The sequence below is a fragment of the Nicotiana tomentosiformis genome, chromosome 2 (genome assembly GCF_000390325.3).
Source record: "Nicotiana tomentosiformis chromosome 2, ASM39032v3, whole genome shotgun sequence".
NCBI classification, from domain to species: domain Eukaryota; kingdom Viridiplantae; phylum Streptophyta; class Magnoliopsida; order Solanales; family Solanaceae; genus Nicotiana; species Nicotiana tomentosiformis.
This window is the reverse complement of record NC_090813.1, coordinates 30,760,253-30,785,186: the sequence shown is the minus strand read 5'-3', so window position 1 is coordinate 30,785,186 and position 24,934 is coordinate 30,760,253. Positions and strand designations below refer to the sequence as shown.

The 24,934-nt window shown below is 39.1% G+C and overlaps 1 non-coding gene across 1 annotated transcript; it reads right to left on the bottom strand.

The window, feature by feature from the left end:
* Positions 1–8,014: 8,014 nt before the first annotated feature.
* On the bottom strand, positions 8,015–8,121 carry LOC117280812 (small nucleolar RNA R71). Its single transcript, XR_004511400.1, has one exon. It is a non-coding gene; the product is annotated as a small nucleolar RNA R71 (small nucleolar RNA).
* Positions 8,122–24,934: the final 16,813 nt, after the last annotated feature.

Sequence of the window (24,934 nt, the reverse complement as noted above, 5' to 3'; positions counted from 1 at the left end):
GCCGAGTTTGATTTACTGACGATTCAGAATTAAATTAAAAGAACAATCCTTAATTTGAAGCTTAAATGGAAAGAGTTGACCGGAGAGTTGACTTTTGAGCAAACGACTCCGGAATGAAATTTTGATGATGTCAATAGCTCCGTATGGTGATTTTGAACTTAGGAGCGTGTCCAAAAAATTATTTGGAGGTCCGTAGTAGAATTAAGCTTGAAATGCCGAAAGTTAAATTTTTGGGAAGTTTGATCGGGGGAGGGGGGAGGGGTGACTTTTTGATATCGAGGTCGGAATCTGATTCTGGAAATTTGAATAGGTCCGTTATATCATTTATGACTTGTGTGCAAAATTTAAAGTCATTCCGAATTGATTTGATGTATTTCGGCACAAGATATAGAATTTGAAAGTTCAAAGTTCATAGATTTTGATTTGAGGTGCGATTCGTCATTTTGATGTTGTCTGATGTGATTTAAGAATTTGACTAAGTTCGTATGAGGTTTTAGAACTTGATGGTATATTTGATTGAGGTCCCGGGGGGTGAGTTCGGATGCCTAACAGATCGAATTTGAATTTGGAGGAGGAGCTGAAGCAGCTGGGCATCTGGTATGATCGCACCTGCGCGAAAAGGTCCGCAGGTGCAAGCTCGCGGATGCGAGGAATTAGTCGCGGAAGCGGAAAATGCATGGGCTGACCAGGCACCGCGGGTGCGAAAAATTTTGCCGCGGGTGTGAAGAAATTTACCTCGGGTGTGAAGCCGCAAAGTGCGAAGAAATCACCGCGGGTGCGAAAACCCCTGGGCAATACAAAAACAGAGGGGTTCCGAGCTTTTGCCATTTTTGGGCATTTCAAGCTCGGGTTAGGTGATTTTTGAGCAAGGTTTTCACGGGAAAACTTGAGGTAAGTCCCTTGTGATCATTTCTACTCCATAATATTGAATTATCATCGAATAATCCGATTAGATTACATGTTTTTGAGGTGTAAATCGGGGGTTTGAACTTAGGGATTTGAAAACGAAAATTTAAGATTTGGAGGTCGAGTTTTTATTAAAATTTGATAAAATTGGTATGGTTGAACTCGTATCGAAATGTGTGTTCGAATTTCATGAAAATTTTGACGGGTTCCAAGGGGCGGGCCCCGCGTTGACTTTTGTTGATTTTTTGGAATAAATTTTTAAGTCGACGTATTATTATCCGAAATTATTTCCGATAAATTTTAATGAAGTTATACAATTAATTTGGTTAGATTTGAGTGGTACGGAGGTCAATTAAAGCAAAAAGATGATTTTGGAATATCGGCATAAGTTCAAAAAGGTAAGTGTCTTGTTTAGCCTCGAGTGGGGGAATTATCCCTTAGGCATTGAGTCTTATGTGCCATTTGTGAAATGTGAAAAGCCGTGTACGCGAGGTGACGAGTACGTACTTGGACTTATACGTGCAAAATTCATTGAATTAAAGTCTTAGGCATTATTGTGTAGTAAATTGGGAAATGATGAAAAATTATTAAATCATCTGTCTGCCATGCCTAAATCCTTATTGTTGAATTTATTTTTATATGATAATTTGATGTGATTGTTACTTGAAATATTTATGAAATTTCGTGAGTATTGTTGGTTTAGTATTTCTTGGAAATAAATTTCAATATGAATTTTCTTATGCAAATGATTAATTTAAGCGAGCTTAAGAAGAAGTGTTAATATAATTATCTAAATTTGCATTAATGAAGGCTTTGCTTTATGCTGAGTAATTTCTATCTCTATTGATTATTTTTGGGTGTTATATACATTGTGTGGAGCCTTAGGCTATTTGTTGTGAAATTAATTGATTTTGTTATATCTTTGGAATTTGGTTGTGGCCACTGGGCAAATTGTGATATGAATTGATTTTATTATGTTGCCGTGTTAATTTTCCGTGTAAATTGTTATGTTGCGTGAGTTATTATTTTGGGGATATAAGGGTGGAATTTCACAGTTGATATTATGTGGGTATAAGGGTGGCATTTCACTGTTGTTGTGTTTGTTGGAATATTGTCTGGGCAGAGCGATAAGGGTGGCTATAGCAGCGATAAGGGTGGCAATAGGAGCGATAAGGATGGCTATTGATATTGTCTGGGCGGAGCGATAAGGGTGGCTATAGGAGTGATAAGGGCGGCAATAGGAGCGCTAAGGGTGGCTATTGTCAAGGACGATATGTGATGATGTAGGGTTGTGGTGTTGATAATTTTCGTGTGATATTGTGATTTGCTTGTGTTTATTTTTATACCTTATGCAATTTGTCTTGTTGTTGGTAAATTGATAATAATCTGATTTATGTTGAAATTGAGAGCCTGTGGCCATTGCCAGGCGGATTATAAAATAAAATATGGACACGAGGTGCCGTGAGTAAATAATGAGGATATTTGGAACGTGAATTGTCCGTGCAGTTGTGATATGAAATGTGGGCACGAGGTGCTGTGATAAAATGATAATGATTATTGGCACGTGAATTGTCCGTGCAGTTGTGATATGAAATGAGGGCACGAGGTGCAGGGGAAATATGATGATTTAATTATGGGCACGACGTGCCGTGGAAATATGAAAATGGGCTGAGACCTGTATTTTTATGATTATGAAATGAGGTATCACATGATGACTTTTTAATTGAAAGAATTATATTCAAAATTTTTATTTGGAAGGATTTTTATTCAAAAAGAATTATATGAAAGAATTGTATTTGAAAGATATTTATTTGAGAAAATTATATTTGAAAAGATTTATTGAAAGAATTATATTTGAAAAATAATTATTTGAGAAAACTACATTTGAAAGAGAGTTATTTGGAAGAATTATATGTGAAGGATATTTATTTGAAAAACTTGAATTAATTGGGCGTACATGTATTTATTAATTGTTGAGTGATATTTATGGTATTCTTGTTGTCTTGCTGCGCATACCACTGGTTGTTTTATCCTGCCCTTATTGCTATCTGTTTCCTAGTATTTTGTATATTATATTGCACACGTTATTAGACTAGTGAGTGTCTTGATTGTACCTCGTCTCTACTCCATTGAGGTTAGTCTTGATACTTACTGGGTACCGACCGTGGTGTACTCATATTTTACTTCTGTACATTTTTGTACAGAGCAAGGTATTGGAGATATCGGACTTGAGCAGAGTTAAAGAGGGATCGTAAGGATTCAAGGTAGAGCTGATTGGCCGTCGCAGTCCCTTGGAGTCTTTTCATTTCATTGTACTGTTAATTTGTAATCAAACAGTATTGTATATTCGGTCCTCGTGATCATTCCATGTATTCAGTTAGAGTTCGTGACTCAGTACTACCAGTTTTGGGAGGTTGTATATTGTAATTATTTCCACTGTAAAAAGATAATTAAAATCGGCTTACCTAGTCTTAGAGACTAGGTGCCATCACGACGCCTGTGGTAGGATTTTGGGTCGTGACAATTACTATACTATATATACATCTTAATACACACACACACACACACACACACACACACACACACACACACATATATATATATATATCTTATAGCTTATATACCAATTACTTAACCAATGTACAATATATTTAATTCTGGTTAGTTAATATATTTTTTTATATAAAACAATTAATGTGTTATTTCAGGATTATAAATGAAATTTTAAAAAAAATAACTAAGCATATATTTACATTAAAATGTAATCATAATTTTATTCACTTGAAATAATTTTTTTATTGATTTATGGAATCCTTATTTAATGCGCTCTTTTTTTCATAAAAAAGAAAGAAATAAACAAATAATAAAATGGATAGATTAGTAAATAAATATTCCATGGGAAGAGAAGTAGTGGGTTTTTCCATGGGAAAATAATTTTTTATTAAAATTTTTCCAAAGTTTCGATCGATTTCGGTCGGAATTTGAAATTAATTTCTTGTCCCACATCGGCTGAAATGGAAAAATAATTTTTTATTAAAAGTTTTCGAAAATTCCGACCGATTTCGATCGGAAATTGGGAAATATTTTTGTCCCACATCGGCTGAAAGATGTGACCTTTTCCATCTTATAAGTTGAGCTTTGATGCATAGAGTCCAACAGTTGTGATCTAACAAAAAATAAGCAAATATAGGAAGGGTTATAGTTAGTGCTTAGTAATAAGATTTAATATTCTATATTTAGAATTAGAATTCAATAAAATAATAATGATAATATATACTAGTACTAATTAGTAATATAGTAATAAGATATAATATTTTGGTGTTATGATATCTCGGGTTGGGGAGTATACATGCGATAAAAAAAAATATATATCTGGAATATTTCTAAAATTATTATATATTTACAATTCAGACCGATTTCGGTCGGTATTTTTAAAATTAAATAATTTTTTTTTATTAATACCGACCGATTTCGGTCGAAATACCTTAGCGACCATCATTTTTCCGACTAATTAAAAGCGGTCGGAAATCAGTAGCTTTTTCTCAATTTTCGACCGATTTCGGTCGATTTTCCTGGACTAAATTAGCCAGTTTTTTAGTAGTGGTCCCCCGGATCCGGTTCTAGCTCCAAGACCTCGGAAAACATTACCAAATATCCGCACACGATGAACAAAGGGTTGTGATATCCGTGCCCAACCATATATCACAGCGTAGATCTCGTCCTGTATCGACAACAAATCAGTGATTAACGAAAAAAGAAGATTTTTACCTTTTTTAGAGTTATACTAGGGATGAAACTCTACTACTATATAAAAGGGAGTGATTTTTATTAAAGAAATGGACTGTAACACGCATATCAAAGCAATATACATTTGTTTTCTCTGTTTCTAAGAGTTATTCAAAGTTCTTATTTTTGCTCATAGTTCATCATAAGTATTTGGCTTTGAATCGAGGGCAGAACAGTCACTAAGCTTAGACCCGAGCTCGAGCCTAACATCACAACTGGTTTGGTTATTTATTCTATCTCCAATTCACTTATTTAATGTTATTGATCACTCGTATTGAATCAGTCCACATATCCTTAAAATCGCGTATAAATTCAATTGTTATCCATTTTTAAGAGTAAACAGTTTGGCACCCACCGTGGGGCTGAGGATAATAGTGGTAGTTTGATACAAATCTCCATAACACACCCTATTTTACACTTGTTCTTTAAGGTCTCAATTTCAGGTTAGCTTAAAAATGTCAAATTCTCAATCCGCTCACTTGAACATTGAGGATGTGTCTGGCCATCACGGCGAAAACAACAATCTGGTGCCTGGCAATAAAGTGCCCCCTGGTGATCCCAAGGGAGTACCAGTAGCAAACCCAGTCGATGCCAACTCACATGTGGCCATCGACGCCAACCTGCCGACCGACCTTGAGAACAACGTTCGTGGAGGAACCCGACCAACGACTCGAGCTACACCCGAAGGTGAAGGCGACGGGATCAATCAGCAGGTGATCTTCGAAATGTTACAGGCCCAACAGTCGGCGATAGAACAACTACAGAATTAAAGTCGCGCCCCCGGCAGAGTTGAGTGCGAACCATCTCGGGAAAACACCCGAAGAAATGAGCAAGTCACAGAAAGGCTGGGTAAAGCTGAGCCCGGGACCAAACCAGAAAAAATAAAAATACTTAAGGAACTGACAAAGCGGGTCGAATCGAAGGAAAAGAAAATTGAGGCCAACGAGAAAAAAATGGAGACCTATAACTCTAGAGTCATTCAAATCCCAAGAGTACCCTCGATATTGAAAGTCCTGATGGTAGGCTATAATCTTGTGTTTTAGTCGCGTATTGCACTCTAATTTACTGCACTTTAATTGAGTTGAAACTTTAATATCTAGTGTTTTGCACTAATTGTGTATTTTATGCCTTGTAGGAGTGATTCCGATCTATGTAGATGTTGTGCAATGAATTCATGCTATTTTAGAGCTTTAAACTCCGAGTAAAATCCCAAGGATTAAGTGGGATCGTGTTTGGGGATCAACAGATCATAGTGCACTTTAAAAACGCAACGAAGAATCGAGTAGGTATACTGCGCATTGTCCAGTAAAATGCACATAACTTTTAGCTCAGAAATCTATTTGGGCTCTACAATATATCGTTGGAAATCTATTTAAAAGGGATACAACCTTCATATTTTACACTTTTCCAAATTCCCAACTAATACCACCCAGGTGCGCGACCAAGTGCGCGATCGCGCACTGGGCGAGCACTTGCAGCAGAACGGTGTGCAAAATGCGTGAGCAAGTGCACGAGCAAGTCCCCAGGTGCGCGACCGCGCATGTCCTATCTAGGAAGAGTCCTATTTCACTAAGAAAAGGGTAGTTTCATGCGTTTTTGTTTTTGGGGCAGATTAAATACCCCAAAACACCATTTTAGAAGGACTTTTGGACAGATTTCGACCGAGGGAGGCCAAAGAGACTAACAAGGAGTTTGAAGAACACAAGCACAAGGATTTCATCATTCCTTCCTCACTCAAGATTTGGGTTTGGATTGTATTTATGTTTTCCTCTACTTTTATTTCATTTGTGAAGAACTTCTCCATGTCTATGGGGTAGAACCTTTTGGGTTTTGATAGATTTGGTGTATTGATGGTTGTTTGTGGATTATAACTCTATTTTTATGTATTTGAATTATTTTTGGAAGATTTAATTATTGCATCTATGTTCACTTGTTCTTGTAATCGAAAGAGGCATAACTTGTGATATATTTGCACTATATTGTTGGTTGAGTTCATAGACTCTTCTAAGTAATCGAAAGAGGCTACTTGAATCCTTGATTAAACCTAGTTAGGAGGATAATCGAAAGAGGTTCTCCTAAAGACCAATCCATTATGAATTCTTGCATATCTTTACCTAGCTTAAATTGGTTCATATTGTGAGGTTGAGACTTAATCGAGAGAGGAATTTTTACTAAACATTTGTACTGATAATTAAGTGAAATCGAGAGACTCACTTGAACATTAGAAGTGAATTATCTAGAGTTAGATACCGAACAATTATCTTTCACCTATCCTATCAACCCATATTTTCTCTCATTGATAACTCCTTTGCTTACCTTTGTTGTGATTGTCATTAGTCAATAGCTGTAGAATTTATATTATTAATTATATAAACCTCAATTGTTGATCCTTTTGAATTGTAATTTAGCTACAAACTACGATAATAGTATTTAAATCCAATCCATGTGTACACTATATTATACTATACTATCTTTGACTAGCGAGCATAATTTAAGTGTGTGTTTTGTGCTCGTCAAATTTTGGCGTTGTTGCGGGGGATTGGCAATTAATAGTGTTAGAAATAGTTTGTAGTGCTAATTCAGGAATTTATTTTTATATTTACTTTTATTTTTGTTTTTCACGAGTTTCTCCTCCGTGTGCAGGCAAAATGTTAAGTCTGTGGTGTATGACACGATCTTCTTATAGAGAAGTAATACCTACAAACCGAAATTGGAAAAACACATGCGGTAATTGAGGAAGGAGAAAGAGTTTACCGTACGGTTCTTGGGGCAACCTTCAACCCAAGAACACATGTCTAATAACGATGACAATGAGATAGAGGCAGCTGCAAGGATAGCTACTGAGGTAGCCCATAGAGCTGCTGAGGAAACTGTCGAAGACAATTGGGGTCGAAGATTCAATCTAAATCGATCCTTGGTTGAAGACCAGTTCAAGAATGCGCTACCAAGGCTTGGTAGAGCATTGGGTGACTATGCCAGTCCAGCCTACAATCAAGGATTGTTAAGTGTTAGACCACCTCCAATTGCAGCCAATAATTTCGAGTTGAAGCAAGGTTTGCTTCAAACCATTCAAAGCAGTTGCGTTTTCAGAAGGAAGATGAACGAAGATTCAAACACGCACCTGATGGACTTCGAGGAGATTATAAACACTTTTCAATATAATGGGGTGTCACAAGATGCAGTGTATTTAAGGGCATTCCCCTTTTCACTTAAAGATGATGCGAAGCAGTGGCTTCGAAGCTTGCCAAATGGATCAATTAGAACATGTGAGGAAATGATCGGAAAATTTCTTGATAAATATTTTTCCTTAGCCAAGACGAGCAATTTTAGAAGAGAAATCCATAACTTCTGCCAGAAAGATAATGAAACTGTTTTTGAAGCATGGGAGAGGTTTAAGGAGATAGTTACAAGGTGTCAACATAGCGGAATTGAACTCCGGATGCAACTCCAGGATTTTTGGGATGGATTGACGCCAGTCGCGCGTAGAACTTTAAGCAATGCAGTTGGAGGCCCTTTTATGAAGAAGACTCCAGAGGAGATAGTTACCATTCTTGATGAATTATCTGAATATGCTAATATGTATCCCTCAGAGAGTATGGAAAGAAGAAAATCAACTGGTGTTCACCAAGTTGATGCTTCTACATCTGCGCAAGTACAACTTGATGCTATGGTTAAAGAAATACGGAAGCTAACTGTAGCTTCGATGCAAAATGTACACCATGAAGCCTGTGATATATATGGAAGAGGACACCCCACCCATGAGTGTCAAGCCTCAACTGAGGAAGTGAATTTTGTAGGAAACTATAATGCAATAGGTCAGAGGCACACCGACTTTTCATGGAATTCACCTGGGGGTACTGCAAATGCATGGCAACAAAACAACCCTAGATTCTAAGAACAAGGAGCTACAAGTTTTCAAAATCAGCAGAGGCAGCATTATCACTCTCCACAGTCGAATCAATCTAGCATGGAAGATCTTATAAAAACCTTCATTATCAAAACATATGAGAGGCTTGATGCCCATGATGCAGCTATCAAAGAATTGAGTACATCTTTTCGAAGACTGGAAAAATAGGTTGGGTAGCTACTCTAATGTCAGAGAGAGCCCCAGGAACATTTCCCGCTGATACTGAGAGAAATACAAAAGATACAGTGATGGTTGTAACTCTGAGAAGTGGGAAAGTGTTGAAAGATCCCACCCTGATCCAAAATGAGGTGAACTTTGAAAAAGAAAAGTGAGAAGCAGTTGAAGGGTGATGGTGATAAAAAGAATGAAGGCCCGATGAAAACTGAGCAAAAAAAGGAAGAAAAATCAAGAAGGGCGGAACATTATGAGAGCAAGCATATGTCTACGCTGCCTTTTCCCCAAATGTTGAGTCGAGAAAAGCTAGAGAAGCAGTTTGAGAGATTTCTAGATGTGCTAAAACATGTTCATGTAAACCTACCATTCACAGAAGTGCTCTCACAAATGTCGGCTTATGCCAAGTTCTTGAAGGAGATTCTGACAAAGAAGAGGAAAATAGAAGAGACCTCAGTGGTCAAACTCACAGAGCATTGCAGTGCAATATTGCAAAACAAACTCCTACAAAAGTGTAGAGATCCAGGGAGTTTTACCATACCTTGCTATTTAGGGACTACTAATTTTAATAAGTCTCTATGTGATTCTGGTGCCTCAATTAATTTAATGCCTCTATCTATTTACAGGAAACTGGAGAAGGAGATTGGAGTTATAAGGTCTGCACCAATATCTTTGCAGTTGACAGACCAAACGACTCTAATACCCGAGGAAATAGTTGAAGATGTCTTAGTGCGGGTAGATAAGTTTGTATTTCCTGTGGATTTCATAGTGGTTAATATGGAATAGAACAACCTCATCCTAGGAAGACCATTCCTAGCAACGGGTAGAGCAATATTAGATATACATGAGAGAAACCTCATGCTTAGAGTGGGCGAGGAGACTGTAATTTTTGAGATTGATGTTGAAACGGGGGTAAAAAGGGAGAAGCTAGCTGTTAGTGTTGTGTGGAAAGTGAAGGGCAAGAAAGAGAAGACTGTAGCTAGCAAAAAAGATAAGTGTGGGGTGTATCCAAGGAAGGCCGAGAAGAAGCTGTCTGCATGGATGTGTTGTCACGACCCAATTTTTCCTTTGTTTGGGTATCGTAATGGTACCTAGTCTTAGGAACTAGGTAAGGCTAACAATAATTAAAACAACAACATTATTAAATAAAATCTCTTAAAATTCCCAAAACCGATAGTACAAGTCATAAACTCTACAGAGTGGTTTCTAGAAAACTTCTAAATACAACTGTCCAGAAATAAGAATAAACAGTGCAAAACGAAAACTGGAAGGTGACTCTGAAGCCTGCGAACGCAGCAACAGGTTTACCTTGAGTCTCCACAGCAACAGTCCACACAACTAGCTAACGAACAAGTACCTGGATCTGCACAAAAATGTGCAGAAGAGTAGCATGAGCACACCACAGCAGTGCCCAGTAAGTATCAAGACTAAGCTCGGTGGAGTAGTGACGAGGAACAGTCAAGACACTCACTAGTCTAATAAACTAAATAGATATAAGTACATGAACAACAGAAGTATGATGTCACATAAAGACTATGCAATATGGCTCACAGTACAGTGATGGCAATAAGGAAGGAAACAACAAGTATCAGCGGAATATCATGAAAATGACACAGAAAGGTGAATGGAACATAACCTAAATCCGAAATCACAAATACAGCAAGGACAAGTAATAACTCAGTAACTACAACTGCTTATACATCAAGTTTTAGTCAACAACTCCATGAGGTACCAAACCTCGGACAAATCACAACTCACGGGTCTCAATACCTGAACTCTAACACTTAGCATCTTGTGCCCTCATAACATCTCATAACCGCATTGACGACTCACGTGCCAAATAGAGCCATTCTCACATAGAAGGCAAGTAAACAAGGGTGAGCATCTATGCTCAACAATATCAAGAATACCTCTTATCCGATAAGAGTGCTTAACTACGTGTATGCTTGTGCAAGTGTCCTAACATAGTCCATACCAGCAAATAAGCATAAGGAAGAAGAAGAACGAATAACACATAGAATATTTTCTCACAGCTTTCACAAGATAAAGCTCACACAGGTACGTATACCACTACACAAATATCAACAACAAGAATGCCCCCAAGCCATAAATCATCACAAATCAATCCCTGACACAACCCACCTTGTCTCGCCATGTGTGCAATAGCAACATAAATGCCCGCCTTGTCTCGCCACATGTGCATAATAATGTTCCCACCTTGTCTCGCCACATGTGCAATAGTAACATAAATGCACGCCTTGTCTCACCACACGTGCATAATAATGTTCCCACCTTGTCTCGCCACATGCGCAACCCATAAATATATATATATATATATATATATATCCCGCCTTGTCACGCCGCATGTGCAAATATCAATGGTAACAATAGCACGGCAGAAACCTCGTGCAACCCCATAATACGACCGCACGGAAGAAATCTCGTGCATCACAACAACAAGTACCACAACAACAATGACAATAATACAAAGTACGACAAGTAAATCAACTCAAGAACTTTAATTCACAAAGAAACGGTAGAACCAATTCACAAGGAATAATCACAATAAAGAATGCTAGGCGTAAAGGGAACTACTCAACAAAGGGAAACTAATGTGAGTCAATTAATTCCAAATAAAACAAGTCGACTAAGATATAGGATATCTAAAACTTCTTTTAAGGTTGAGGAATTACTAGGGATTTTCAACAATTTAATTAAGGATAAGCATCGGAAAGATAATCATAACCTCAATTAAGACTGAACAAATTATAAGATGATATAATAATAATTTCAAATAAAGATAAGCAGTTATGAAAAGATAGCATGACAATAGAGGAGGTAAAATCTTCAGTTAAGTCAAATAAGAGTCAATTAGGCAATAAGAGTGAATCCTGAAAGTAATTAATTCTAATTAAAGCATGTAGAGGTGAAACTAGTAAATAGGATCCTAAAAGGCCAACTTCTCATAAATAAGTCCGAGCACGCACTCGTCACCTCGCGTGCATGGACTACAATCAACATAGAAGACTCAATCCTAAGGGGAAAATCCCCCACACAAGGTTAGGCAAGATACTTACCTCAAACCAAGCTCAACCAGTCGGTAAGAATGCCCTTTCCTCAATTATCCGACTCCGAATGGTCCAAATCTAACCAAACATAATTGCATATCATGAATACAACGATAATAGACTCATCTAATTAATAAAATCAATACTTTAAAAAAAATCCCGAAATTCGCCCTAAAGGTCAACCCGGGCCCACGTCTCGGAATAGGGTAAAAGTCAAAAAATACGAACACTCATTCACTCACGAGTCTAACCATACAAAAATCATCAATTTCTGATACCATTTTGTCCCTCAAATCGTGATTTTTTTCATTTTAAATTTTTCTTTCAAAAACCGCCATTTTCCTCAACCCATAACACAAATTAAATGATAAAAATAAAGATAGAATCATGGAAATAAATAAATTCTAGGTGAAGAACACTTACCCAATCGATTTGCATAAAAAACCCACAAGAAATCGCTCAAAACCGAGCTCTAGAACTCAAAAAATGGTGAAAATGGCAAACCCTTAGAATAGAGGACTTTATATACTGCCCAGGGGTTTTGTGCATCACGAACGCGGAGAAAGGGATGCGTTCACGAAGAAGAGAAACAAAAGTTGCCCAGTTGTTCTTCGCGAACGCGACAACACGTTTGCGAACGTGGAAAGGAAAAATATGATGGCCCAACGACTGCTGTTCGCGAACGCGTTAAGTAGTACGTGACCACAAAGAGTGTAATGGAATAGCTACAGAATGCGTAAGTGACACGCGAACGCGAAGAGGAAAATGATCACCAGTACCCAGGGCTTGGTTTGCACTTCGCGAACGCGAGATAAGGAATGCGAACGTGAAGAAGGGGGTGGCAGAACTTCGCGAACACGAGAGGGTGACTGCGAACGCGAAGAGGAAATATTTCACCCTCCAAAATAACACTACGCGAATGCGGAGGCAAGGACGCAAACACGATGAAGGAAACCAGATGACAGATAACAGCAGTTCAAAAATAGGGGGAAAAGACCCGTAGCCCATCCAAAACTCACCCGAGGCCCCCGGGACCCCGTCTAAACATACCAACAAGTCCCATAACCTAACGCGAACTCTCTCGAGGTCTCAAATCACATCAAACAAGGTCGAAACTATGAATCTCACCATGAATCGAACTTATAAATTTCAAATCTTTCAACTTCTAAAACCCATGCCAAAACCTATCAAATCAACCCAGAATGACGTCAAATTTTGCAGGCAAGTCCCAAATAACATAATAGAGCTGTTCCAACTCTCGAAATTGCATTCCAACCCCTATATCAAAAAGTCCACTTCCGGTCCAAATCTCCAAAAATTCGACTTTCGCCATTTCAAGCCTAAATCAGCTACAGACCTCGGATTTACAGTCCCGACACGCTCCTAAGTCCAAAATCACCCAATGGAACTAATGGAACCGAAAAAACTCCATTCTAGAGTCGTCTTCACATAGTTTCGACTACGGTCAAAATTCTAATACTTAAGCTTCCGTTTTAGGGACTAAGTGTCCCAAATCATTCTGAATCATCCGGTAACTGAATTCAACCAAGCACACAAGTCAATACACATAATATAAAGCTGCTCAGGGCCTTATGCTGACGAACAAGACTTAAGTTCTCAAAACGACCGGCCGGGTCGTTACATATGTGCATTAGTTCGGGCTCGAGGGATGGAGCCCAACTTCGATTCAAACCCCGACTAGATGTTCAGGGAAGTTGTCCTTATCTATTTCTTTTTATTTGTGTGTCATAGGGGCATGACATAATTTAAATGGTGGGGTATGGATGTATATACGTATAAATATTTATGTGTGTTTTTGTAATTCATTTGATTGAAAATTTCAAATTTTTTTATTTTTCCGATGATGGATGTCATTCGACAGGTTTCTAGAGGGATTAAATCAAAGAAAAAGAATAAATATATATATATATATATATATATATATATATATATATATATATATATATTATTCTCTTTAGGTAGTATAATAATTCCTTGTGCCGTAGTTCTTTTCCAACGATTTTATTTGAACCAGGTGTAGTTAGTTTTTTTAGGAGTAGGAGATCTTGTGCTGTGATTTTAAATGAAAGAAATATCTCTTGACTTTACTATGCCTTGAGAATAGTAAGTTCTTTAGTTGTGACGCTTATGCTCAGTTTTTGACTCTTGTATAAGTACTTTAAATTGTATGATCTTAACTTTGCTTAACTACTTTGATTAGAGTGTCTTGATGAGTCCGATCCTGAGTGAGTTATGTGACATGTGTGCCATGTGTGTGTGAGGCTTTGTGTATTCTGTGCAGTGCAATTGATCTATAGAACTTGCCCCATATGTTTGCAAAGCGAAATAGTAGATTTGTTCAGTCTTGGAAGTGATATAGACATTTCTTTGTTGAGCCAGCTATATATGTTACCCACCAAATGATTATATATCGTAATTAACCCCGTTGATCCTGTAATCCCATTTCTTTGGTAACCACATCACAATCCTTACCCTTTTGTTTTAATTGACCATCTGTTTGAACTATTTACCTCTCGTGAGCACTTGAAATTGGTATGAACTTTGTAAAAGTTGAAGTGTGGGGTGGTTGGTTTGGCTTTTAAGTGGAACTATTGAAATAAGGAGAAAGGTGCACTGTTGTGAAAAAGTATGAGCCACTTGAATCGAAAAAATAAAATGAAGAAAAAATATAGTTTATATTCATTGATAGTGGTAACTCTTGATGTATTTGTGCTTAAAGAAGTTGGGTGTCGACATATACGGATGTGAAGGTGGAGTTATGGTTTGACATAAGTGTGGGGTTTAAAGGTTAAGTATATATATTAAGGGGGTTCTTAGGGAGGTATAGTTACTCTTATATCTAATTGTATCCTACATGTCCCGCAACCTATATTACAACCAGTTAAAGTCATACGTGATCCTTGACTGAATGATCTCGATTAGTTGAGTAATACACTATGGGCAAGCCTATGGTTCATCTTTTTGTGGCATATGAATGTTTTTCCGAGAGTGAGTGAATTCTTTCTATCTTGAGTTCCTAGTTGTTCTTGATGTCTATTGTGTGTGGGACTACTCTCGATTGTTGTGTGAGGGCACTTGATTCATAAAGGAAAGGTAATGTCGTGGACCTTTATGTTAGAGTAAGTGAGTAAGTTATGAATAATGCGTGGTACTTGTGAGTCAATTCTTGAGGTAAAAATGTTACACTATTGTGCTTAGTCTATTTTAAATATTCTTGGAGTAATGAGTTAGGGGAGTTGTTTAAAAAGGTCGTGTTTATATAAAGTGTGGTATGATTTCCAGAGGACGAGCAATGGTTTAAGTGAGGGGTGTTGATGGTAGGCTATAATCTTGTGTTTTTGTTGTGTATTGCACTCTAATTTACTGCACTTTAATTGAGTTGGAGCTTAAATAGCTAGTGTTTTGCACTAATTGTGTATTTTATGCCTTGTAGGAGTGATTCGGATCTATGTAGATGTTGTGGAATGAATTCACGCTATTTTAGAGCTATGAAGTTTGAGTAAAAGCCCAAGGATTAAGTTGGGATTGTGTTTGGGGATCAACGGATGATAGTCCACTTTAAGAACGCAACGAAGAATCAAGCAGGCATACTGCGCATTGTCCAGTAAAATGCACATAACCTTTAGCTCCGAAATCCATTTGGGCTCCACAATATATCGTTGGAAATATATTTAAACGGTCTACAACCTTCATGTTATACACTTTCCCAAATTCCCAACTGATACCTCCCAGGTACGTGACCAAGTGCGCAATCACGCACTGGGCGTGCACTTAGGGTAGGACGGTGTGCAAAATGCGTGACCAAGTGTGCGAGAAAGTCCCAAGTGCACGAACGCGCATGTCCTATCCGGGAAGAGTCTTATTTAGCTAAGAAAAGGGTAGTTTTGTCCGTTTTTGTTTGGGGCGGATTAAATTTCACAAAATATCATTTTAGAAGGCCAAGGAGGCTAACGGGGAGTTTGAAGAACACAAGCACAAGGATATCATCATTCCTTCCTCACTCAAGATCCGAGTTTGGATTATATTTATGTTTTCCTATACTTTTATTTCATTTGTGAAGAACTTCTCCATGTCTATGGAGTATAACCTTTTGGGTTTTGATGGAATTGGAGTATTGATGGTTGTTTGTGGATTATAACTCTATTTTTATGTATTGGAATAATTTTTGGAAGATTTAATTGTTGCATCTATGTTCACTTGTTCTTGTAATCGAAAGAGGCATAACCTATGATATATTTGCACTATATTGTTGGTTGAGTTCATAGATTCTTCTAAGTAATCGAAAGAGGCTACTTGAATCCTTGATTAAATCTAGTTAGGAGGATAATCGAAAGAGGTTCTCCTAAAGACCAATCCATTACGAATTCTTGCATATCTTCACCGAGCTTAAATTGGTTCATATTGTGAGGTTGAGACTTAATCGAGAGAGGAATTTCTACTAAACATTTGTACTGATAATTAAGTGAATTCGAGAGACTCACTTGAACATTAGAAGTGAATTATCTAGAGTTAGATCCTGAATAATTATCTTGCACCTATCCTATCAACCCATATTTTCTCCCATTGATAACTCCCTTGCTTACCTTTGTTAAGATTGTCATTAGTCAATAGCTGTAGAATTTAGATTATTAATTATATAAACCTCAACTGTTGATCCTCCTGAATAGCAATCTAGCTACAAACTATGATAATACTATTTAAATCAAATCCATGTGGACGCGATATTATACTATACTATCTTTGACTAACGAGCACAATTTAAGTGTGTGTTTTGCGCTTGTCAAGGCCTGGACTCTAAGAAATTTGTCCAAAAGCCTTTTCCTCCGAGCGCGACACCGACACCAATATTGAAAACATTTTGTATGCCCGATAAGTATAATGGAACCACGAATCCAAATGAGTATGTGACCTCCTACACGTGTGCCATCAAGGGAAACGATTTAGAAGATTACGAAATTGAGTCGGTTTTGTTAAAAAAGTTCCGAGAAACCCTGTCAAAAGGAGCAATGATATGGTATCACAACTTACCCCCAAATTCTATTGATTCGTTTGCTATGCTTGCATATGCTTTTGTGAAAGCGTATGCCGGGGAAATCAAGGTCGAGACCAGAAAATCGGATCTTTTCAAGGTAAAACAAAGAGACAACGAAATGCTCAGGGAGTTCGTATCGAGGTTTCAAATAGAACAGATTGATTTGCCTTCGGTTGAAGATGATTGGTCGTTTAGTCATTCACTCATGGACTTAACCCCTGAAACTCCTTGGCTTCACAACAGTTAAAACAAAATTTGGTAAAATACCCGACGGTAAGTTGGGACGACGACCATAACAAGTACCAGTTAAAAATCAGAGTCGAGGACGATCAGCTCGGGGACCCTCCCGAGCCCGTTTATCCCATCAAAACTAATGAAAAGTCAAATAGAGTCGTCGATCATGAACCAAGACCAAACATAGATCGGAATCAACCGTATAGCGGAGATCGAAGGAGTTACAGATCTGGGCATAACCCTACAAGAAATGAGAAGAGGAACGATTGGGTCCACAGTAGTCGGGGAATCATGAGCAAAAACAGTTTTGATAGGCCACTCGGGGAAAGGGAGGCACCAAGGTTATCAGAATATAACTTCAATGTCGATGCTGCCAACATCGTATCTGCCATCGGGTGGATCATGGATACCAAGTGGCCTCTACAATTGCAGTCCGACTCTACCCAGAGAGACCCTAACTTGATGTGTAAGTATCATGGCACTCATGGCCATAGAACCGAGGACTGCCGACAGTTAAGAGAAGAAGTGGCTCGGTTATTCAATAACGGGTATCTCTGGAATTTCTGAGTGATCGAGCCAAAAATCACTTCAGGAACATGGACTCCAACAAACAAACCGAACAAGAAGAACCTCAACACGTCATCAACATGATCATTGGAGGGGTAGATATCCCTCAAGGGCCGATGATAAAACAAACTAAAGTATCTATCACGAGGGAGAAATGCACCCGAGATTATATTCTAGAGGGAACCATTTCATTCAACGACGAGGGTGCCGAAGGCATCCTGAAACCTTATAATGACGCACTGGTAATATATGTACTTATCAATAAATCTTGAGTTAAGCGTATGTTGATTGATCCAGGTAGCTCGACCAACATCATCAGATAAAGGGTCATAGTACAATTGGGTCTACAAGACCAAATAGTGCCAGCAGTCCGGGTGTTGAACGGATTTAACATGCATGTGAAACTACTAAAGGGGAGATAACCCTACCGGTAAACACCACCGAGACCATTCAGGAAACAAAATTCTATGTGATCGATGGGGATATGAGATATAATGCTCTATTTGGAACACTATGGGTTCACAACATGAGGGCAGTACCTTCAACCTTGAACCGGGCATTAAAGTTCCCTACACTAGGAGGGATCAAGACAATGTACGAAGAGCAACCGTCCGCAAAGGAAATGTTTGTATTCAGTGAAGTACTCCCAGTACCCACTGTTTTGACATCAAAGAACACAGACCCGGTTAGGAATAAATAAACTAAATAGCAATCACCGATACCGGACCCGACTAAACTGGAGGAGTAGGTAGTAAGCGAGGATGATGATTATGGAGTCCTAGGTCGTTCATCGCCATGATGATTCCGATGCCACCAAATCAACGGTCGAGGAGCTGGATCAAGTCATATTGATTGAACATTTTCCCGATCGGAAGATATACCTCGGCACGAGGTTAACTCCCTAGCTCAGGAAAAAACTCATTAAATTACATATAGCTAACATAGATTGTTTCACTTGGTCCCAACTTGATATGAGAGGGATCCTGCCGGAGATAACCACTCATAAGTTGAGTTTGGATCAAAAGTTCCACCCGATTAAACAGAAGAGGAGGCCTCAGTCCGAAGTCAAACATGCATTCATTAAAGATGAGGTATCTAAACTACTTAAAATAGGTTCCATCCGGAAAGTTAAATACCCGCACTGGTTAGCTAACGTAGTGGTAGTATACACTAGTTAGCTAACGTACTTATAGCTAACGAGGTCCTCAGACAAAAGTCATCGGTTATTGTCACTATTGAAAAGAAGAATAACTTTTCTTGGACCCCAGAGTGCCAACGAGCCTTGGAAGAACTTAAACGGTACCTTTCGAGTCCACCCCCTACTCCATACTTCGAAGGCGGATGAGCATCTGTACCTTTACTTGGCGGTGTCCGAGGTAGCGGTAAGTGGAGTCTTTGTCCAAGAAGAGGAAGTTATGTGATTTCCTATTTATTATGTTAGTATAAATCTAGGCGAGAAGGTATCCTTACATGGAAAAATTGGCGTTCGCTTTGCTAAGCGCCTACAGAAAGTTAAAGCCATACTTTCAATGCCACCCATAGGCGTCGTAACCTCTTACTCATTGAGGAACATCATGCATAAACCCGAGATCTCAGGCTGATTGGCCAAATGGACAGTCGAAATTAGTGGGTACGATATCGAGTATCGTCCCTGAACCGCCATCAAATCACAAATTTTGGCAGACTTCGTAGCCGGCTTTACGCCGGCCTTAATACTCGAAGTCAAAAGGGAACTATTGTTAACCTCGGGGATTACCTCGGGTTTGGACCCTCTTTACGGACGGTGCATCGAACGCAAAGGGGTCCAGACTCTGCATCGTGCTGAAACCACCTACAGGTAACATAGTTAGGAAATTTATTAGAACTATGAAATTAACTAACAACGAGGCCGAGTATGATGCCATGATTATAGGTCACAAATTGGCTAAAAGCCTTGGGGCTGAGGTGGTCGAAGCTAAATGTGATTCCCTCCTTGTGGTAAATCAAGTCAATGGGACGTTCGAAGTAAAATAGGAATGGATGCAAAGGTATTTAGACAAATTGTAGGTAACGTCATATCAATTCAAGGAATGGACGCTGCAACACGTGCCCCGAGGTCAAAATAGTGAGGTTGATGCCCTAGATAACTTGGGATCATCAGTTGAAGATGATGAATTCAGATCTGGTACAGTCGTATAGCTCATAAAGTCGGTGGTGGAAGAAGGCCATGCCGAAATAAACTCAACAAGTTTAACTTGGGATTGGAGGAACATGTACATAGATTATTTGAAGATTGGGAAGTTTCCCTCGGATCCTAAATAATCGAGAGCTCTATGCACGAAGGAGGCTAGGTTTAGCTTTTCCGAAGGAACTCTATTCAGAAGAACATTCGACGGCCTGCTCGCCATATGTTTGGGGCCAGGAGATACCGAATATGACTTGAGAGAAGTTCACGAAGGCACTTAGGGAAACCATTCAGGGGAAGAATCTTTGGTTCGGGAAATAATCAGGGTCCGCTACTACTGGATCGAGATGGAGAGAGATGTGAAGGACTTCGTACGAAGATGTGATGGTCCTGCACCGATGATCCATCAACCCAGAGAGCTACTACATTCGGTTTTGTCCCCATGGTCATTCATGAAGTGGGGAATGGACATCGTCAGTCTCCTACCGTGGGCACCTGGTAAGGGTCAATTCATACTGTTTATGACCAACCTTTCCTAAATGGGTCGAAGCTCAAGCATTCGAGAAAGTCTGGGAAAAAGAAGTCATTGACTTCATTTGCGACCACATAATCTGTTGGTTCGGGATACCGGCCGAGATCGTGTGTGATAATGAGAAGCAATTCATCGGCAGCAAGGTAAACAAGTTTTTCCAAGACTACAACATTAAAAAGATACTATCGACACCCTACACCCTAGTGGGAATGGACAAGCAGAACCTACAAATAAGATCATACTCCAAAACCTGAAAAAGAGGTTGACCGATGGCAAAGAGAAATGGAAGGAAATTATGCTCGAAGTCATGTGGTCATACCGTACAACTTTGAAGTCTTGTACCAGGGCCACCCCGTTTTCATTGGTGTACGATGCCGAATCATTAATACCGGTCAAAGTAGGAGAACCGAGCCTCAGGTTCCGATATGCGACTGAAGAATCGAACGGTGAGGCCATGAGCACGAGCCTATAACTATTGGATGAAAGGCGTGAGGCTACCTTAGTCCGGTTGGCCGATCAGAAATAGCGGATAGAAAGATATTACAACCGAAGATCCAACCTCCGACACTTAAATATCGAGGACTTGGTGTTTAGAAAAGTAACACTGCAAACCTGAAACCCGAAGGAAGGGAAATTGGGACCAAATTGGGAAGGACCATATAGAGTCGTTGGAATTACAGGCAAAGGCTCATACAAACTCGAAGCAGGAAATGGTGCACAACTACCGAACAACTAGAACGTGACGCACTTAAAGCGGTACTACTGCTAAGGTACAATCTCATTTACTTTTTTATAATATTATGAATCGGAATAACACTTGTAGGCAAAAGCCAACAGAGAATGTGACTATTAGGTCTGAAAGCACACATTGCACTCTTTTTCCCTTGAACCGGTTTTGTCCCAAATGGGTTTTTCGATAAGGTTTTTAACGAGGCAATAGTAAATCGTGCTAACTTAGATTCGAAGGCCGGTCTTAAATTAGAGTCAATGGGCGTATCAACAGTATCCGAGCCCTCTCAAAATCAACCTCGAATATTGGGGGCCATCACCCTCGGGTTAAGGTTCTTAGCAAGGAAAGAAGGAAATTTTGTGCTTGAATAGCTTAGGAAACTTTGTGCTTGAATAACTTAGGCTCGGTTAAGGTTCTTAGCAAGGAAAGAAGGAAACTTTGTGCTTGAATAGCTTAGGCTCGGTGGTTAGGATTTATTGTAAGGGACAAACGGTCAAGTGAATCGTGCCCACATAGACCACCTTAGTCGTGATAAGGGCTTGAACACGCTTTCGATCATGTACTTTACACACATAAATGAAAGAAAGTTTCCACCTTGCTATTACATGCTTTTTCCTCTTAAAACATAGATCCTACCCTATCCGGGGACTATCAAGCATAAGGGCTACCCCTATTTGGGGATTATCGAGCCTGAGGGCTACCCCTATTCGGGGACTATCGAGCCTAAGGGCTACCCATATTTGGGGACTATCGATCCTAGGAGCTACCCCTATTCCAAGACTATTGAGCCCGAGGGATACCCCTACTCAGGGACTGTCGTCCGAAAAATGTTCGAGCAACTCGGGCTACCAAATATCGAAGGCACAAAGGCACAAAACCTATTACGTAGTGCCTAAACACAAAACGCTACGGCCACCCTAAAAAATGGCACGGAGATGTATGAAACTCGTAATCAGAACATAAGGCCTTCATAAAAATATAAAACTTGCTAAAAGGTTACCCTCGACAAAAGCATCATCTAAAATCACTTAAGCATCTTGGGAAAACTTCTGGTCACACAAAGTTTTCAAAGCCTCAAGCAAATAAAGTTGCATCAAAGTCAGGCTCTGTTCGGACCTCTGACAAACAAACAACTTATTACTACATTTGATTCTATGCTAAGGCATTAGAAATATTTGCAAGAATAGAAATTATAAAAAAGATACTAAAAAAGTAGAGACTCGAAATTGCCAGAAAGGGAGATTTTATATATTCCGAAATGTATTTACAAAGGCCCAACCAAAAAAGACCTCAGAATAAACAAAAACATACACAAGGCAAAAACTAAAAAAGTTATAAGGCATTCACGCATGATCTTCACCGAGGCCTGACTCGTCGCCGGAACCATCAGAGCCTTCAGAACCCTCGAAGCCTTCGGCACATTCAGGCTCGAAAAGTCTCTTTGCCTCAGCCTCAAGCTTTATTGCTTCTTCGATCTCGGCCGACAGGTCGAAGCCTCGGACATGAATCTCTTCGAGGGTCTCCCTTCAGGACAGCCGCCTCATATATTCGACATTAGACTTCAAGCGGGCCTTGGCTGCTTTGATATCGACCTTGTATTAGGCTACTATCTCCTCGGTATCGGCATAGGTTGTCTCCAACTTGGATTTCATTATCGCGTACTCTCTACCGAGGGTGTCCCATTCTGCAACAACCGAGTTCAATTGTGCTCGGAGATCATCGTTCAGCTGGGACCGCTTTTCAGCCTTCTCATTCACCACCCGAAGTTGAACCTCTACCGATGCTAGCTTTGCCTGAGCAGTTTCCTTCTCCGAGACTAGCATGTTCATTTTGCCCTTCCACCCATCGGCTATGGCTTGAATCTCGTTCATCTCGATTCGGAGTTTATCGATCTGGTCGATATTCTGTTGGACCTGCGAGATTTTGTCGTTGGATACCATGACTAGTTCCTCGTTTCTGACTTCAAAGACCCTTACCTTTTCGACCAGATCGACATGTTCTCGCCTCAGGGTTGAAGCTTTGTTCAGAGCTTTATCCAGCTTGGCCTGAAGGTCCTTGACATCCCTGTCTTGTTGCTCGCTGAGGAGCTTGTACATATCCTTCTTTCAAACTTGCTCCTTGAGCTCGAGCTGATTGACCTCGATACGGTACCGGAGAATAATGGTAGTCGTGAGAGATATCAAAACCTAAGCAAAATTCAAGAAGACGTAATGATTCCTTACCTGGTTGATGGTAGGTTATAATCTCATGTTTTAGTCACTTATTGCACTATAATTTACTGCACTTTACTCGTTTTGAGTTTTAATTGATAGTGTTTTGCACTTTTTATGTGTTTTATGCCTTGCATGGTGCGTCGCCCCATGCATCGCGCCTGTGCAATTTTTAAAGAGTGAAAATCCTTTTTCGGCTAGGAGAAGGTGATTTCGTCTGGGCCCGACCCTACTTGGTATAAGACGAGCGCAAAACACACACTTAAATTGTGCTCGCTAGTCAAAGATAGTATAGTATAATATTGTATCCGCATGGATTGGAGTTAAACAGTATTATCCTAGTTTGTAGCTAGATTACTATCCAAGATAATCAATAATTTAAATTTATTTGGTTAATACTAAAATTAATTAAAAATCTATAGCTAATTGACAAATGACAATCGAAGCAAGGCCTAAGCAAAGGAAGATATCAATGGGAGAAAATGGGGTTTTGATAGGATATGTGCAAGATAATTGTCTGAAATTTAACTCTAGATAATTCACTTCTAATGTTCAAGTGAGTCTCTCGAATTCACTTAATTATCAGTACAATTGTTTAGTAGAAACTCCTCTCTCGATTAAGTCTCAACCTCTTAATACGAACCAATTTAAGCACTATGAAGATAGGCAAGAATTCGTAGTGGATCGGTCTTTAGAAAAATCTCTTTCGATTATTCTCCTAACTAGGTTTAATCAATGATTCAACTAGCCACTTTTGATTACTTAGAAGAATCTATGAACTCAACCAACAATATAATGCAAAGATATCACAAGTTATGCCTCTTTCGATTACAAGAACAAGTGAATATAAATGCAACAATTAAATCTTCCAAAACGATTCAAATACATAAAAATAGAGTTATAATCCACAAACAATCATCAATACACCAAATCCATCAAAACCCAAAAGGATCTACTCTATAGACATGGAGAAGTTCTTCACAAATATAATTAAAGTATAGGAAAATATAGATTCAATCCAAACTCGGATCTTGAGTGAGGAAGGAATGATGAAATCCTTATGCTTGTGTTCTTCCAACTCCTCCTTAGTCTCCTTGGCCTCCTTAGGTCGAAAATCTATCAAAAGACCCGAAAATGGTGTTTTCTCGTGTATTTAAGCCACCCCCAATAAACCTCGGACGAAAATATCCTTTTTTAGCTGAAATGGGATGATACTCTAACAAATTTATACTATCGCGCCGCATGTCGCGCCTCACCATGCGATGCGGTAGTGGATATTTCCAGTATGATTTGCAATTTGAGTTCTTGGCAAAATTTGCACTAGCGTGTCGCACAGTGCGTCGCATTAGTGCAAATTTCTCAGAGTACGGATTTTGCTTCGATTCTGACATCCAGACTTGATCCACACGATTCCGGCTTAATCCCTTGGGCTTATACTCTAACTTCAAAGCTCCAAATCTCTCAAATTAGCTCCATAACATCTAGATTGCTCGGAATTACTCCTACAAGGCATAAAACACACAATAAGTACAATACACTAGCGATTAAAGCTCAAACTCAGTTAAAGTGCAGTAAATTAGAGTGAAATAAGCGACTAAAACATCTA